We start from the raw sequence: 18,867 nt of genomic DNA, 5'->3' as shown, positions 1-18,867 counted from the left end.
CAAGAGGACCTTTCATAAAGCTCCAAGGTTATTTTTTTCTATGAGAACTCTCTATCACAAGAGGTGATATAGGAAGAAGAAGATTCAGCCCATTCCACCTTGGTATTTTATTCAGTTATTGTAAATTTTAAACTGCACTTGTTTGCAGAACATTCTAGAGTATAGCAGTAACGTGAACTATTTTGTTTGTAACTAAAAGTAACTCAGGTTTAAAGATTCAACTACCAACTATTCAACTAGGGAACCTTTAGTTGAAACATAAAATGTGACCAAGACTCATTCTCTATCAATCTAGTTATTTTTTAAAAGTCTTAAGCAACATAAACAATCTCAATAGTCTGACATTTGAGTGATTTTTTGAAATCTCCATTGGAGGTTCAAAGATACATGAAAAAGCCCTTTTTCATTGTCTACAAAGTAGATGAATGCTTTCATTTTAGATAAAAATCATTAGTCTGGTACATTAATCTTAATGGTTAATATAAAATCTGTACTACTGAATACAAGTCTCAATGCCAGGCACCAAATACCCAGTTTTTGTAAATCAGACTTTAACCAAGTCACCTAAAATCCAGGCCACTTCCTAAGCTAACACTGCTGAAGAAACTAGAGTATTCACCTGTGATATTTTAATGGCTATGTTTGTACAAATTCCACTCCCGTCCGCGCAACCCAGTGTCCATTAAAATATAATACCCTATTAGAAACAAAAGCTTTTTCTAGGAAGGAAAATATTTTTAGCACCGGAAAATTACAGGATCAAGGCTCACCTGGTAGCAGAAAGCTGCAGGGAAGTAAATCCCAGTCCCAGCTCCGCTCCTGTTGTTGATGTGACTGAAGGGGGCTTGGGTTCATTGCCCAGTCTCCTCACCCGCGAATCTGGAATAACAACACACCTCCTTTACAAAGGAACCATGAGGTACAGCATTTTTACAACTCATGATATGAAATTAGACCCTCACTTTTGTGATATTCCCCACATTCCTTTCCATGACTCTTTCCTATTTTAACTATTAATTGCTTATTTACCCTCATTTTCAATGCCTTCTATTCAGATCACTTTGGGCTCCCTAATCTCGATGTCTCCCTTGGCTTCCAGTCTCTGTTGGTGAACCCCCAACCAAGCTTTCTGATGAATCTTGGTCCTGACTCCCAGATCACCCACCCTTCCTAGGGACCTCTGCTTCCACATTCAGTGCTTACTGCCATGCTGCTGCCTGCATTGCCTCTGGACACCCCTGCCAGCCGACCAGCTATCAACAGGCTGGCTGCAGTGCCTCCTGCACAGGATGGAGTGCACATCTCTCCCTGACTCCCACCCATCCCTCCCATGGACAGCCCTGCACACACTGTAATAATGCCCCTTTGTGTCACAACAATGTCATGACCCTCCTCAGGGCATAGGTCAACTCCTAGCTTCTTTCAGATTCCCAGTGCACTATTCGTAAGGCAGTTCAGGGTGTGCCGCACCAAACAGAAAATAATTAGACTTGCCATTCTTCAGGGATTGGTTTGTAAATTTGGGTTAAAGAAATATGAGCTGAGAGGAAAAACGATGCAAATTCAGGAATCCTATAGTATCGTGAAAACTGATGTTATCTCTACTTCAAGTATCCTGTTTCACAGACATCTCAATATTCAACTCCACAAGAATTTTCCTAGTTAAATGGATTCCTTCTTTCTAATTTAATTAATGAACACGACACACCAACCCCATTAACTGAAAGTACTGTTTAAGCTTAGTATTTGTCCTTATTACATCATCATTTATATTTGGAAAGACATCTGTATGATTCATCATTATATTTGGAAATAGTAATGTTCCACTAATGTGGCATTACAGGGATGGGATCAATTCCATATAAATGAAATTTGTGAATAAATGAAAATTACCTCCTTAATGATCAGTCATCTGAAAAATTTCACCATTTTTAATGGAACTCATAGTTTTTGATATAATAATGAAATTAAACACTTCAATACTTACATAATTGATTGTCAATGGATGTTTTTGTAAAATTATATAGATGCCTTCCTCCCCATACAATGGAAATCAAACATAATTTAACTTTTCCATTACATCTCCAGAGCATCACTGAGTATCCATTATTGAGTATTATAATAATCCAGTACTAATTTTGCTTCTTACAATTCTTGTTACTCAAGATTTCCAGATGATACTTCATGCTATTATTTTACCTGCTGACCCCTTCTAATTTACTGCTTTTAATATACTCCAGTGTTGCGTCCAGCGCAACATGGGCAGTGAGAGAACAAGAAGGGGTGGCGAAGGGTTAAGAAAGAAACAAATCAAGAAAGTTTTGAAACAAGGGCCAAGGGTCTCACAGCCTCAGAGGACTGAGAACCCTGAATCGGGCCCCCTTGTGGCTTTTATTGATGCACACACAAGGAAGTAGCATTGTTTTTACTACGTCTGTGAGTCTCATACACCATGCCAGAAAACTGGTTCAAACCAATCACCCTTGCCTGTCGAAAGTCCCATGATGCATAAATCATTATTGTTTGTACCTCCCCAGGGGACAAAACCTTTATGTTGAAAACTTACTGAGATGGAGAACGGATGCTATCACATCCCAAGAAGGTTGTGGGAAGGAATACAGCCACAGAGGCAGAAACTCTCATTAGACGGGGAACGTGGGGGGCTGTGCCCACCACTATCAACCCCGTAAGTTCTTCTGATGGTCCCCACACAACTGTGCCTGTCTTAGGTTGTTCCTTTCTTGAGGAATCTTACCCATCATTCGCTAGCCAGCCATCCTTTGGGGCCAAACAAGGAGATGGTATAAAGGTGAAGCAATGTCCCTGAAAGGAATAGTCCCACAGACTCTTTTTTTCTTTTTAGGGGTAGGTACGAGGGGACAGACAGGCATACTGCTGTGTGACAACACTCCAGATCGGCATACCAGGTAATCAAACTTATGAGTTAGGAACATGCTTATGTACTGTTGGTGGGAATGTAAAATGGTGCAGCTGCTGTGGAAAATAGTATGGTGGCTCCCCAAAAGATTAAAAAAGAATTATGATATGATTCAGTAATTCCACTTCTCAATATATACCCCCAAAAATTGAAAGTAGGTTCTCAAAGAGATATCTGTATACTCAGGTCCGTAACAGCATTATTCACGAGAGTCAATTGGTGGAAGCAACGTAAATGTCTATGGATAGAGGAATAAATAAAGCAAAATATGGTCTATCCATATAACGGAATATTATTCAGCCTTAAAAATGAAGAAAATTCTGACACATGCTACGACATGGATGAACATTGAGAATGTTATGCAAAGTGAAATAAGCTAGTCAAAAAAGACAAAGGCTATATGATTCCACTTAATATGAGGTACCTAGAATAGTCAAAGTTATAGAGACGAAGAAATGGGGAATTGTTTAATGGGTACAGTTTCAATTTTCAAGATGAAGAATTCAGGAGGTTGGTTGCATAACAATGAAGGTACCAGGTCTGACAATTAACTTAGCGAACTTATTGCAACAATGTTGTTACCTTTTTTGATATTGGAAGGATTATTTATCATGAATGTGTGCCAACTGGACAGTTAATCAAGTTTATTATTTGGAAGTGCTGCGTGGAAAAGGCTGCGTGAAAAAGTTAGACAAAAATGACCTGAACTTTTCACCAACAATTCATGGCTTTTGTATCACGGCAATGCACCAGCTCACACGGCACTGTCTGTGAGGGAGTTTTTAGCCAGTAAACAAGTAACTGTATTGGAACACCCTCCCTACTCACCTGATCTGTCCCCCGCCCATGACTTATTTCTTTACCTGAAGATAAAGGAAATATTGAAAGGGAGACATTTTGATGACATTCAGGACATCAAGGGTAACATGACAACAGCTCTGATGGTCATTCCAGAAAAAGAGTTCCCAGATTGATTTGAAGGGTGGACTAGGCACTGGCGTTGGTGCATAGCTTCCCACGGGGAGTACTTCGAAGGTGAGCATAGTGATATTTAGCAATGAGGTACGTAGCACTTTTTCTAGGATGAGATCAGGAACGTAATTGTCAAACCTCATATATTTTAAATTTAAATACATAATTCAAAAAGAGCATAATAATTATAATTTAAAAATTGATCTACCTCCAAGATCTTGCTTAGATTTTCTTCCCATTATATAGATTAAGGAATGGAATACAAGAGATTGAACATACAAATGGACAATGGCCAGACCATATATATAAAAATTGACCCACAACGTGTAACAATCTGCCCAGGAAACCACGCTCTGATCCACAATAAGCCAACTAGGAAACCAGCCTGCTGTAAGTCAGACTTACAAGAAGCAAGGCTGCTATGTTATCTCCAGTGACAATCCAGGAAACTAAACGGTTACTTCTGTAACAATCAGCCTACCATGGCCAAGACTTGATTAATAACTGACAACTTCCCTAATTTTTGCTCCTGCTTCCAATTTAGGGCCAACCAGAGAAAGCCAAATCACAAATCATCCCTAACCAGTCACACAGAATGCCCAGCTTCTAGCTAGCCCACCTCCAACTTCCCACGACAACAGCCTCCATTCAGGATGCCCCAGAAGCTTCCCCTTTTAAGACTATATAAAACTTTCCCACTCCTCTGCCTGCCTTTGACTCTGCCACAACGCACAAGATGGTGGCTGGCTCCCTTACTGTAGTAAACTCAGAATAAGTAGCTTTTGTTTATCTCATGTCATTGGTCTTCGCTAATTTCCACAGATATTTACTACATAATTGCAAATTGTTATTCAATATTTTAAAACAGTTAATAACTACCAAAACATTAAAAAACTACCAGGAACTGTTACAACTACGTACTGGGTTTCTAGCACAATCACTGTGCTCGCCTATTCCAACCTTGCCCTCTCACAGTTGGCATGATCACCATGTGATCAGACAGTTCTGGACAAAACAGTTCTTTCATCATTACAATAGCATCATTTTTAACAATGGATGATCATTTAAAAAATTCTTTTAGGACGATTCTCTTGCCATTTACACTCCTGGTTACTTCAGGCATTGAGGAATGTGTTACATTTTTATTTGTTCTAATGTTTGTGGAGGGTTGGACTGACCCCAAAAGATGACCTCTAAATTACAGGAACATTTGTACATTTTACTTAAGAATTTACATGCAAGAGGTTAGGAACTATTTCTGTTTGCTTGGATCTGAATTCAAGTGGCTCAACATTACCTGTAAAAAAGTACTTGCTAGAACTGGATCTACAATGGTGCTGAATAATCTTTGTAATGGATATTATTTTTAAAATACATGATGTGCTTTTGTCTCTATACCTCCATGTATATGACCTCCCCCTATTCTGTTGGCAACTTCCATTTGCCACAGGCAGGCTTATGATTCTTATTGCAGTGGGCAGGAAGGAAAAGAGAAAATGTTATATTTTCAGACTGGTCCGCTTTAGAGAATTTTTCAGATCACAGACTTGTAAAACAGGCTTTCAAAGAGAAAGAATTTTTTAAATTGCAAATGCTCCCTTTTTGTATTTTCAGAGGTAAATATGGTTAGTTCAGACTATTACCAGGGCATAATTTTTTAACAATGGATGATTGTTTGAAATATTTAAAAGTAAAACAGAATTTTACATTAAACCAGAGTATAAGGGTTTCCCTTCCTTGAAACAGGAAGGGAAAATAGAAAAATCCCTTCTCTCCTTTGTCTGGGAAGAAACAGGGGCAAGTGTTCTCACTTTGCTCCTCTAGTCAGAGAACTATTGTGGAGGTCGAGTCTCATGGGTCAAGAGGAGAGATTTTGGAGATTTCCTACATGATTTCTCTGGTATTTTTCTCAGAGGCTCACTAAATCATCAAATTACATTCTTGTTCATAGCTTTAAGTTTAATGTATTATATAATTAATCTTAGAATTCATTGCACAGGTATTTCCTGAGTGTCTGCATCCCACTCCCAACTCTATTCCCACCTCCATCCACGGGGAAAAGGAAAATGTTTAACGCAGAGGATCTTTTTGTGGACAACCATATATTGTTTGTTACCTATTCTAGACACTGAATATGTTAATTACGTTATGTGAAGAAAATGAAAAACATACCTGTCAGAAAAGTGATTCATGAGATCAAAATTACAACTAAACTACAAAACAACCACTGAGAATCACCCGAAGTCTTGCTAAACTAAAGCCTTACAACTAAGAACATACAGAAGAAGCCACCTTGAGCCTGGTAGGAGGGACAGAGGCATGGAACAGACTGGTCCCATACTCAAGTATGACCACTAAAAATTGAGAGGGACATCTCTGCTGTGGAGTTTCCTCTGGAGGAACGAGGGGTCCCGGCCCAGGATTTCAGTGCTGGGGAGAGAAGTCCCTATAATTTCTGGCTGCGAAATCCAGCAGAGATTGTGACAGAGGGCAGCTGGAGTCCTAGGTGCTCCTCTTAAAAGGACCATGCATGGACTTACTCACCAATGGAGTGGCTCTGACTCCAGCACTGGGGCAGCAGCTGGAGAGGTGACAGGGACATATGGTGGGAAACTGAGTAGTCTGGCTTCAGGACTGGGGCTGGATGGGCCCAGTCCTAGACGGAGGAGCTGATGGAGGCCATTGTTTCTTTGGTGAGCCCTCCCACTTCGCTGCATGCAGGAATAGGTGGCTGCCATATTTGAATCTCCATTAAGCTGGCCCTGCCCGACTTTAAGCACACCCAAGCTGCTGCCAGTGGCTTTTTTGTACAAACCACATTCTTTGGCTCACGCTACAATCTTTCCTAGGTTCTCTCAGAGGTTCGCGGAACCTAGACAAGCAGCATCTGGCTTGAGCATGTCCCATACATCTGACTGAGCAGCCCTAAGCTTGGCACTAGTGACAGCCGGCCTTGGTTTGCGGCTTGGCCTCTTGAGGCACTTTCAAGTACGGTGCAGGCGGTAGCTATCTGCAATTACTTTGTGGCTCCTTCTGGGTGGCCCCGAGTGGGGCACTGGCTGTGGCTGAATTATACCTGCAGCAGGTCCCCTCTGAGATGGCCCTGGGGCTGGTGCCCCCAGCAGCCAGCTTCAAAAGGAGCTGGAGTACCACCCAGCCACCTCCAAAGAAAACATACCCAAGGGGCAGGTTGGGCAAGCACCAGAGCCCTGCTGAGGCAGATTCTGCTCTGTAAGGTCAGCCCCTGCACCACAACTCCTCCACGGTAGTCATGGCCAGTCCTTACAACCAATGAGCTTGAGGGTCAATCCCTCCTATTGACATGCAAATAGCAATCAAGGCTCAACTACAAGAGGAGGGCACACACAAGCCATACAAGGTATATACCTGGAGTGTGTGGCTCAAGTGACTAGGAAGACTGCACCACTGAACCCCACTGCACACCTACTACATAAGGCCACTCTACTAAGACCAGGAGACATAGCAGCCCCACCTAATACATAGAAACTAACACAGGGAGGCAACTAAAATCAGGAGACAAAGAAGCATGTCCCAAATGAAAAAAATCAGAACAAAGCTCCAGAAAAAGAACTAAAATGGATATAAGTAATATATCAGATGCAGAGTTCCAAACACTGGTTATAAAGATACTTAGTGATCTCAGAACTTCAACAAGGAGAGAGGAAACATAAAAATGGAGATAGAAAATATAAAAAAGAATCAGTCAGAAATAAGGAATACAATAACAGAAATGAAGAATACATTACAGGAAATCAACATTAGATTAGACGAAGCAGATGATCAAATCAGTGATTTAGAAGATAAGGTAGCAGAAAACACCCAATCAGAATAGCAAAAGGAAAAAGCAATCTGAAAAATTAAGGATAGTTTAAGGGGCCTCTGGGACAACCTCAGGCATACCAACATTCGCGTACAAACCCCATTATAGGGGTACAAGAAGGAAAATAGAGAGAGCAAGGGATTGGAAACCTATCTGAATAAATAATCATGGAAAACTTTTCTAACCTGGTGAAGGAAATAGATATGCAAGCCAGTAAGTGCAGAGAGTCCCAAATAAGATGAATCCAAAGAGGCCCACACCAAGACACATCATAATTAAAATACCAAAGGTTAAAGTCAAAGAGAAAATCCTAAAAGCAGCAAGAGTAAAGCAGTTAGTTACCTACAAGGGAGCTCCCATAAGACTGTCAACTAATTTCTCAACAAAATCTTTGCAGGCCAGAAATATTGGCACAAAATATTTAAACTTATGAAAAGCCAGTACCTACCACTGCCCAGCAAAGGTATCATTTAGAATTGAAGGACAGATAAAGAGCTTCCCAGACAAGAAAAAGCTGAAGATGTTCATCACCACCAAAACAGAATTACAAGGAATGTTAGAGGGACTTTTTAAGATGATAATAAATAAATAAATAAATAAATAAATAAATAAATAAATAAAGTGAATAATAAAATGGCAATAACTATATACCTATCAACAATTATTTTCAGTGTAAATAGATTAAATGCTCCAATCAAAAGATAGGGGAGCTGATGGATAAGAAAACAAGACTCTTACATATGCTGCTTACGAGAGACTCCCTTCAGATTGAAAGACACATGCAGACTGAAAGTAAAGGGATGGAAAAAGATATTTCAAGAAAATGGAAACAAACAAAAACTGGGGTAGCAATACTTATACCAGATAAAACAGACTTTAAAACAAAAACTATAGGAAGAGACAAAGAAGGCCCTAGTAATCCCACTTCTGGGTATTTACCCAAAAAAATCCAAAATGCTACTTTGAGGGGACGTGCTCATCCATATGTTCATTGCAGCATTATTTACATAAGCCCAGATATGAAGGCAACCTGGGTGTCCCTGAATGGATGAACGGATAAAGAAGAGGTGGTACATACATACAATGGAATATTACTCAGCCATAAAAAAGAACAAAATCTTGCCATCTGTGACAACATGGACATAAAGGATATTGTGCTGAGTACAGTAAGTCAGACAGCAAAAGATAAATGTCATATGATTGCATTTATAGGTGGAATCTAAAGAACAAAATAAACAAGTTAAACAGAAATAAACTCATAGATACAGAAATATTTTGATGGTTGCCAGATGGGAGGAGGTAGCTGTAAAGGTGAAGGGATTAAGAAGTACAAATTGATTGTTACATAATAGTCATGGGGATGTAGGGTGTAGCATAAGGAATACAGTCAATAATATTGTAATAACTATGTATGTGTCAGGTGGGTGCATACACTAGATCGGGGTGATAGATGGGAGTGAGGTTGGGGGCAGGATGAAAAAGGTGAAGGGATTAAGAAATACAAATTAGTAGTTACAAAATAGTCATGGGGATGTAAATTATAGGGAATATAGTCAATAATATGGTAATAACTATGTATTTTGCCAGGTGGGTACTAGTCAGGGGGGTCACTTCCTAAATTATATGTCTAACCACTATGCTGTACACCTGAAACTAATATAAAATACTGAATGTCAACTCTAATTGAAAAAATTTTTAAGGGAGGGAAGATAAAGAAGAATAATAGGTTCAAATTTCCAGATATAAAATAGATAAGTCTTGGAGATGTAATATACAGTGTGGGGAATATAGTCAATAATATTGTGTAATGTGGTACGGTGTCAGATAAGCTGGACTTATCATGGTGATCACTTCTGTAACATGGAATGTAATCAATAATGTGGTAATAACTCTGTATAGGTCAGGTGGGTGCTGTTGAATAACTATGATGTACACCTGAAACTGATGTAATTATGTTGTATGCTAGCTTTATTTTAATAAAAATATTTTTTAAAAAAGAAAAGTGATTCATTCTCATGTAGAGCTCGTTTTGAATCTGTGCATTAAGACTAATCACTCCAGGATTTAAGATATAATTTCAGTTTCTTTATCAATTTGGCTCCCTCTAGCGGTCTGTTTGCAAATTTTAGTAGGTTCTAATTATATATTTTCGGCCCCCTTTTAAAACACAAAGCAGAGTAATAATTCAGCATTTGGGGGAAATAATTGAATGACTTGGCTAATAGAATGTAATTTTAGCAAAGATTATATTTAGTTATTTTTTTAAAAACTACTAAGGTTTATATATTGGGGTGACAGATTTAGCAAATAAAAATACACAATTTCCAATAAAATTTAAATTTCAGATAGAAAACAAATTTTTTTAGTGTAAGTATGTTCCAAATACTTGTTAATGTTCCAATTAACCTGGCAACTCTATTTTACAAGGATTCTGAGGACCAAAACTTCTAACTCCAAACTCTATTTTTCCCATTTTACTGTGACTTGTCCTTGTACTTTCATTCAGAGTTTTCCTCTAGGTTCCTGTGATGGAGGAGAAAATGTCCCCTTTAGCCTCTTTGTTCTTCTCGCTGGTCAAATAGATAAAATAACACAAGAAAGATTAACAGGAAAAAGTAAACAAATTTAATTACATATATACATACAAGGTTTCCACAAGAATATGGGGCCCAAAGACAAATCAGGCAGTTAAGGCTTCGGCGCCACCTGGAGCTGAGGAGAAAGGGGCAGGGGTTGTAGTTTAGGGCTGCGAAGGACAGGAAGGCACTTCATGTAGAGATGGAAAAGCAAACATTTGGTAAACAAATGTTTGTTGGGCCATCTTTAGCAAAGAGAAACAGAGGATTTTGATCAAATGGGCCTTGCTAGGTTCCTCCCTGCCTATCACACCTAGTTCATATTAAACTATAGTTATCTATATTGATAGCTCCCTACCTGGAGCAGGTCCTTTGCCTAAATTCTTTTAAGCAGTTAAGGGCAAGTTCAGATTTTCTCCGAGTCTTCTGTTTCTTAATATCCCAAAGAGGCATGTTTTGGGTGGCAGTCTGTTCTCCTTCATTCCCCAAAGAAGTTAGATCAGAGGTCTGATCAGATAACACTCGATTTTAAGCTCCAAGGATTCTGAGATGTATGTTTATTTGAACATGACTTGGTGAAATGACCTAACATGTATTGATCCATGTGCAAGGCCCCAGGAGACCCCTTACATTTCACTAAATCCTCCTCACATGGCCCCTCCTGGTGACCTCACTTTCTACAGGTAAGAGAATCAGGCTTAGAGCCAGTCACCTGTTTGAGGTCACACATCTATGAAGTGAAGAGCTGAAATTTAACTCACCCAGTCGACCGCTTGTTGTCAGCTCTGCGGCGTATGAGAATCACATGGGTGTTTATAAAACATTCTGATGCCCACTTTTCTCCCCCTCACGATCCCCCATTCTGATTTAATTGGATGGACCTGGAATCCAGCTTTGGTATTTTTTAGAAGTTCTTCAGGTGGTTCCACAGGGCAGACAGAGATGAGAGCCAGTCCTAAACGCATCTCAGCCTGAGGGTTGGTTTCAGGGCAGAACTTCTCAACTTTGGCTATGTCTTAAGGCCACCAGTGTCGCAACCCCAATGCCCACGCTCAGCCATTTAAATCAATATCATTAAAGTTTCCCAGATGGTTTCAAAATTGAGAACCACTGCTCTAGAGAAGGGAATGTCAAGCGTTTTCTGTAAAGCACCAGATAGCAAATATTTCAGGGTTTTCAGTCCAAACTGTCTCTGTCACCTGTAGAGCAAAAGCAGCCGTGGATGAAACATAGATGGTAGTCATGGCTGAGTTCCCATAAAGTATATTTATGGACACTTAAATTACAATTTCATAATACTCATGTATCATGACGTATTATTATTCCTTTGAGTTTCTCAATCACTTCAACATGGAAACATCCTTCGCAGCTGTAGGGGTTGGCAAACTAGGGCTTGTAAGTCAAATCCTGCCACTGCCTGTTTTTGTAAATCATTTTATGCGTCTTCTCTCTCCTGGGCTTTCCTCTCATAGGGCATTTCCATTCATTCTTCATGGTAGATTCCTGATTCATATGACAGACGTGATTAATGAAGCCCAGTGTTCTACCTTTCCATAGGGCTTTCACTTAAGCACATAGTGCCCCCTCCCCAGGGTTTAGCTTTCCGCACTTTCAGTTTTCCTGGTTTCAGTACTTGCTGTCCAACCCCAGTCTGAAAATATTAAATGGAAAATTCCAGAAATAAGCAATTCATAAGGTTTAAATTGTGCATCATTCTGAGTATATCATTTCAGCTCATTGGTAGGCCTTGTATCATCTAACATCATCACAAGAAGGGTGCGTGCAGTACCGCAAGGTATTTAGAGAGAGACAGAACACATTCACATAACTTTCATTACAGTATATTGTTATCATTGTTGTATTTTATTCTTAGTTATTGTTCTTAACCTCTTATTGTGATTAATTTATAAATTAAACTTTTATCGTAGGTATGTATATTCAGGAAAAGCAAGTATATATCGGGGCCAGTACTAACCGCAGATTCAGGCATCCACTGGCGGTCTTAGAAGTATCCTCTGTGGATAAGGGGGTACTTCTATAATTGGCTTATATTCTTCTTTTTTTTAAAAAAAAATTGGTATCATTATATTATCTCTATGAATCAGCATTAAATTAGTTTATTATTTTAGTAAAATTGTTCTTTAACTAGATTGTCCATTAAGCATATTTCTCTTTACTGGGCATGAATCTAGGCAAAATAGCTACAAAAAAAAATCCACTTACCTATTGTGATAATATGTCAGGAACACGTACTCGAATTTTTCTTTGGAATTACATCTGTGCTCATCCCTTGTGATGGGCCGAATCATTGTGACAAGTATTTAAATCCTGATGGCACCACAATGAGGGGTCTCACCTGTGCCACATCCAGAGGCAGGTGTGCAAAGGAAAAATAGAGAAATCTTTGGTTTTTTCTATTATATCTTCTGTTATCTTCTATTATGTTGATAGGTTACATCTTTTACTTTCAGGCAGTAATATTTTTTCTCTAAAAAATTATTAAATCTTAAGCACTAAACAAAATTCATAGCACCTAAGATAAAACGTGAATTTGAAATTGCTAAAAAATTTCATTTTAAATTATTTTTCTCTCTTCTTAGTGTTAAAAAAAAAATTGTTGACTCATGCTGGCCTGTGGGAAATGGTAAGTATTAGGTATTGTAGAGTGGTAGTATATGCCACCCCAAAATATGCCACTTTGGCATTTGGATTATTTTGAGCGGAAGGCAAGTGAGAAGCAGCAGCTACAAGAAAAGCTTTCTGCCTGCCCCCTATTTGCCTAAAAGCAAGACAGAAATGTACAGAGTTGACCCCCCCCTCCCTTCTCTACTAGGAAGATCAAAAGTTAATCACCGTAGACAACTTTAGACCCTAATCAGTCTGGAGACAGTGCCAGAGGAATCTACATAACAACCTTTACTAACTAGCCTTTTCTACCATTAATTTCTCATGTACGTTTTGCCTTCTCACAATTTGTGCTCCTAGAGACTCAAGGTCCTTTTCCTTTGCTTGTCACTTCTCTAAGAATTTAGTGTCCCTTTGCTAAAATGCTATGCAAGCCCAGGTTCCAAGCACCCTTTATAGTACTCCTCTCTGGGTGCTCCATGTGTGTGGGTGACACACAGCTAAGGAACTTGTGCTTGCTTTCCTATTGCCAGTCAGTCTAGTTTACAGACCCCAGCCAGAGAACCTAGGAGGGCAGTAAGAAAAGGAGTTTTTGCACCCCTACGATTTCTTGAAATTATGTTCTCTGCTTCACAAAGGGGATTGTGTTCCTGGCTCAGCATAAATACATCCTCACACACATCCCCTGAGGCCTGAGTTCCGGCTATGAAAAGAAGAGAAGAACCACAATGGAAGCAGTTCTCCACCCTGGCTGGGTATCAGAAGTGTCTGCAGTTTTCCCAGCCTTTCTGATTCAGTAGGCCTGGGCTGGGACTCCATGGTTAAACAGGCTTGCTCTCATAGAACTGAGAAGGAGCCTGTATGAGTTTTCTATGGCTGCTAGAATGAATCACCACAACTTAGTGGCTGAAAACACTACAAATGTATTAGCTTCAATTTTGGAGGTCAGAAGAAGGGCTGCAATTCCTTCTGGAGACTCTAGAAGAGAATTTCTTCCTTGCTTTTTTCCAACTTCCAGAGGCCACTGCGTTCCTTGGCTTGGGGCCCCTTCCCCCATCTTCAAAGCCAGTGCTATAGCATCTCCCAGTCTATCTCTCTCTCCGATTTTGACCCTCCTGCTTCGTTCTTATAAAAACCCTTGTGATTACTTTGGACCCACCTGGATAATCCAGGATAATCTCCCCATCTCAAAATCCTTAATCACTGCTGCGGAGTCCCTTTTGCCACATAAAGTGACATATTCACAGGTTTCAGGGATTAGAGTGTGGACATCTGTGGGGTCTTAATTCTGACTACCCCAGAGTCTAATAAATATAAGGTGTTCATATACGTGTCCATACAACTCCACCTCCCCTCCCCCCCATTCTGCTGGCTAAAGACATCAATGATTGCTCCACTATTTAGCCACTGTGTCCATGGTTTCTGCTTCTGCAAGAGTGGGGGCCAAAAAATGAGAGAGAGAGAGAGAGAGAGAGAGAGAGAGAGAGAGAGAGAGAGAGAGAGAGAGAAACGGGAGTGCCCGAGAGCCCTTTTCTGCTCAACCACCTTTTTTGTCCTTGATAACTGGATGACTAAAGTGATGATTTTACCATGAGGACAGTGTCCTATAAAAAGCCCATCCTTCTTGTAGCCAAGCAGAGGGATGTACATTTCAAACTCCATTATTCCCTGGAAGCCATGAACTTAAATATTGTCCTAACTACATCCTACCAGTGGCTGTTGGTCTCCACAATCGTAACTGTGACCTAAGGCCCTGCACTGGAGGGCAAGGGGCGCAGTTGTGACCGTGGCCTTGGGTTTGCTCCAAGGGCTCCTTTGTCGAGCAGTGGGGACCTGCTCATCTCCTCTTCCTAGAATTTCATGGTCAAGAATTTAGCATGCAGGGTCATGACTGTCTCTACTCCCCACGTGTGACCACTCTACTATCAGGTCTTGTTCTCAGAAGACTCTTGGTGCTGTCTCTCTTTCCTCCTCTTGACCTTAGCTTCCCTGACAGTTAGAACTGGGGCCACTGTTTCCCCAGTACTGCTCTGCTCCCCTGGTAACATGACTCCAACAGAGCTCAATTTCAGACTGCTCCCAGGAGCTACCCGTCTTCCTGTGCCTGCAGCATTAGTCTCTCTGGTTTAGCACATACGCAGAGGTCTTTCCTCCTTGTGTCAGTGTATATTTAGAAATCTGACATGATTCCTGACTAAACTCTTCACCAGCGAGGCCTGTCTGCATGTTTTCAGGCGTTCTGCCACAGGAACCAGTGAGTTGACAGCTCTAAATTCATTCCATTCTGAAAGTGTGACTCCATAAATTTTCGTAAATCTCTTTTGCTTCTCTGCCTCTGAGGCTCCCATTACCACAACATTTTGTGGCAAGTTCCAGAGATGACCAAAAAGACCCTATCTTGGGTCGGCTGGATGGCTCAGGTGGTTAGAGCGTGAGCTCTGAACAACAGAGTTGCCGGTTTGATTCCCACATGGGCCAGTGAGCTGCGCCCTCCACAACTAGATTGAAGACAACGAGCTGCCGCTGAGCTTCTGGAGGGGCGGTTAGATGGCTCAGTTGGTTAGAGTGCTGTTGTCAACAACAAGGTTGCCGGTTCAATTCCCACATGGGATGGTGGGCTGCGCCCCCTGTAACTAAAGATTAAACACGGCAACTGGACTTGGAGCTGAGTTGCGCACTCTACAACCAGACTGAAGGACAACGACTTGGAGCTGATGAGCCCGGGAGAAATACACTGTTCCCCAATAATAATAATAAAAAAACCCTATCTTGCAGTCCCCACTAACGTACCTGGTTTCTGATATCTTCTCACCTCAAATAGCAGCTTCCATGCTTACCTGATACCAGGCTCATAGGCTCCAGGGGTCTCCATTTCATAGATAAAACAGAACAGTCAATCCAAACGTGACTGTCACGGTTACGGTTCTTTCATACACATACACTCCCACACCTCATGAAAGTTGCCAATTTCTTTTTTTAAATTTGTATCTATTCTAGACCTTGTGGTAAAATGAAGAATCCAGAAGAGATCCTTTCTACTTGAAATTAATGACAACATAAAGGGGGGATTAAAAACCTGCAAAATAATGCAGTAGCAATAAAAAAGGGGGTTGTGGAGGGTGAGGTTTGTCTCACATCATAATCTTTAAAAATTCCCATCAAGAAAAGAGAAAGGCAGGAGATTCCTGCTATCTTCTCTACTGAGTTGGGTTCCAGATGCTTCTAATTCATTCCAGTCCTCATTCCCAGGAGCAGCATAAGAAGAAGAGAGGTGAGTGAGGAAAAATCCCTTAAAAATCACTCTAGGGCCGGCCCGGTGGCTCAGGCAGTTAGAGCTCCATGCTCCTAACTCCGAAGGCTGCCGGTTCGATTCCCACATGGCCCAGTGGGCTCTCAACCACAAGGTTGCCAGTTCAATTCCTCGAGTCCCGCAAGGGATGGTGGGCAGCGCCCCCTGAAACTAAGATTGAACACGGCACCTTGAGCTGAACTGCCACTGATGGCTCAGTCGGTTGGAACGCATCCTCTCAACCACAAGGTTGCCGGTTCGACTCCCGCAGGAGATGGTGGGCTATGCCCCCTGCAACTAGCAACGGCAACGGGACCTGGAGCTGATCTGTGCCCTCCACAACTAAGACTGAAAGGACAATAACTTGAAGCTGAATGGCACCCTCGACAACTAAGACTGAAAGGACAACTTGGAAAAAAAAAGGCCTGGAAGTACACACAGGTCTCCCAGTAAAGTCCTGTTCCCCTGCCCCAATAAAATCTTTTTAAAAAATCACTCTAAAATGCACGAGAAAGAGGCAGTTCTGTTGCTGGATGTGGGCTGCCATTACTTTGGGTGAAGGGACTGACATGTGTACGGACAGTACTCCCAACAGCTGGGTCTTCAGTTCCTTCATTGAAGGGGAAGATGGCTGGTGTGTCCTAGTGTTCACCACAGTATGCCCCTTGAGCTGCTCAGAATCACATACATATGGAAGCAGCTCTTTTGAGATTCTGCAGGGTGTCTTCCTGGGGGGAGCTGAGAGAAGGAAGGTTAGTAGGACGAACCACAACAGTGGGGCTTAAGGCTGCAATCAATACAACCTCCTCCAGCATGCATTCTAGATTCCTCCATTCCTCAGCCAGCACATCCACTGGCCTCAGTGGCTGCCTGGTGGTGTCTGAGCCATAGATCACCAAGCCTTTCTCAGGCTGGGGTTGCTGCACTTGTCCATTTACCTTTAAGAGGTGCCCCACTGGATTACCTGGGTGCCAAACATATTTTCCTGTCTTTAGTGCAGAACAGAAGACGGTCCTTCTCCTGGTGATCCTGTCAACTGGTGCTGCCAGGAGGGTGACTCCTCTTCCTGCTGTAGGTACCTTGGCACAAGGAGCCTGAGTGCCAGGTGGCATTCCTGGTGGGAGTGTCTCCTGGGAACCACGACTTTTAGGCCTGCAGAGCCCAGACTTGTGGGGGTGGCAAACACCAATTCCTTCCCCAGTCAGCTCCTGGGAAGGAATGGGAAGGATGGAGGCAGGACCCCTTAGTCCGCAGGCCTGCGTATTCTTCCTACTGAGTACACAGCACTGTGTAAAGGTCTTTAAACTGCAGAATGTGCCCTAGAGGACAGCATCTCATCCTCTTAAAGAATTTCACTGGAGCAGGTGGTTCTGCTGTACCTTTAAAAGCCTGTTCCAACCCCTTAGCAGATCAGCTGCTTCTGGGTTCTGTGATTCAACCAGGGGCCCACTCGCACACCTGTCTTGTGGTAAAGTACACCCAGGCGTGATGTAATGTTATGAAGCATCGTGGGCCAGGGGATAGTTGTCTGAGGCTCTCCAGACAGGAAAGGCAAACCCATATCTAGGCTACGTGCCTATTCTTATCAGAATGCTTCTCTGTCCTTTCCTGCATGGAAGGGGGTCCTATGTAGTAGACCTATCTCCTAGTGGCTCGTCGGTCTGTTCAGGGGATAGTGCCAATTTGGGGACACGGTACTATTCTCTGTGGTTGGCAGACTGGACATTCAATTGCATAGTTAGACCAGCCCTGGCAAGTGGGTGTTTTCATTCTCTACTGTTGTATAACAAATAATCCCCAAACTGGTCTAAAACATTATTTATTATCTCATAGTTTCTGTGGATCAGGAATCCAGCCCTGGTTTAGCTGGGACTTCTTAGCCTCTCACAAGGCTGACTGGGGAGCGACCTGCTTCCAGGCTCACTCCCAGAGGCAGTCCTTTTCTGAGACTTACCTGCTGCCCCCTGACTTACGCGTGTTTTCCACATTGGCCATTGGAAACACAAACCATGTCTGGCTCTGTGTGAGATGAGAAACCTTCCACCTGCTCCTTCGCCTGGTTCTTCCCCCAGGCTGGGCAAGAGCATGAGCCTGCGTGTCAGCGTGTGCTGACTTGAGAGGAAGTCTCTGAAGGGCTGGGGCTCCTCTGTGTAGTGCTCTCTTCTCCGGGAACTCTGGCTGCCTGGGCATCATAAACATACAACTTAGGGAGACCCCTGGGCCCTTTGGTTCCCTCCCTGCACAGTAGCCTTGGAAACACTTTCCAAACAACATACTGGGCAATGGCAGAGCTCACCTCAATTTTGTCCTTTCTCTCAGGGACCCCTGTCCTGTGTTGCTGAAAATGAGTGCTTCCTTATCCTTTGTTTTCAGTTGTCTAAGGTGGGAGGGTAAATTCGGTCCCTGTTACTCCATCATGGCCAGAAGGGGAAGTCTCCTGTATCCTTTTTAATATTCTGTATTGCTAGACTTCCTAATTTATCAGTCTAATCATTCCTAAATGATCTCCATGACCTTAAGCTATATTTCCTTCATTAATAGACGTAAAACAGCTCTTCATGTGCTTCTTGGCTATACAATCCTCTCCTACGTATAAAATACTTATGTCTCCCATTCATTTTTGTTT

The 18,867-nt window shown here is 41.9% G+C and overlaps 1 pseudogene across 1 annotated transcript in view; it reads right to left on the bottom strand.

Annotated features, from left to right (window-relative positions):
- LOC308499076 (sorting nexin-9-like) overlaps positions 1-18,867 on the bottom strand; it is a 52,012-nt pseudogene that overhangs the window by 30,304 nt on the left and 2,841 nt on the right. Inside the window, exons 2-3 of the transcript in view lie at positions 18,196-18,423; positions 17,009-17,393 (exon numbers count right to left, since the gene is read on the bottom strand). The product of the transcript in view is annotated as a sorting nexin-9-like (transcript). The remainder of the gene's footprint in view (positions 1-17,008; positions 17,394-18,195; positions 18,424-18,867) is intronic.

The sequence above is a fragment of the Rhinolophus hipposideros genome, assembly GCF_964194185.1.
Source record: "Rhinolophus hipposideros genome assembly, chromosome: 1".
Classification (NCBI taxonomy): domain Eukaryota; kingdom Metazoa; phylum Chordata; class Mammalia; order Chiroptera; family Rhinolophidae; genus Rhinolophus; species Rhinolophus hipposideros.
This window is presented reverse-complemented; position numbering and strand designations above follow the sequence as displayed.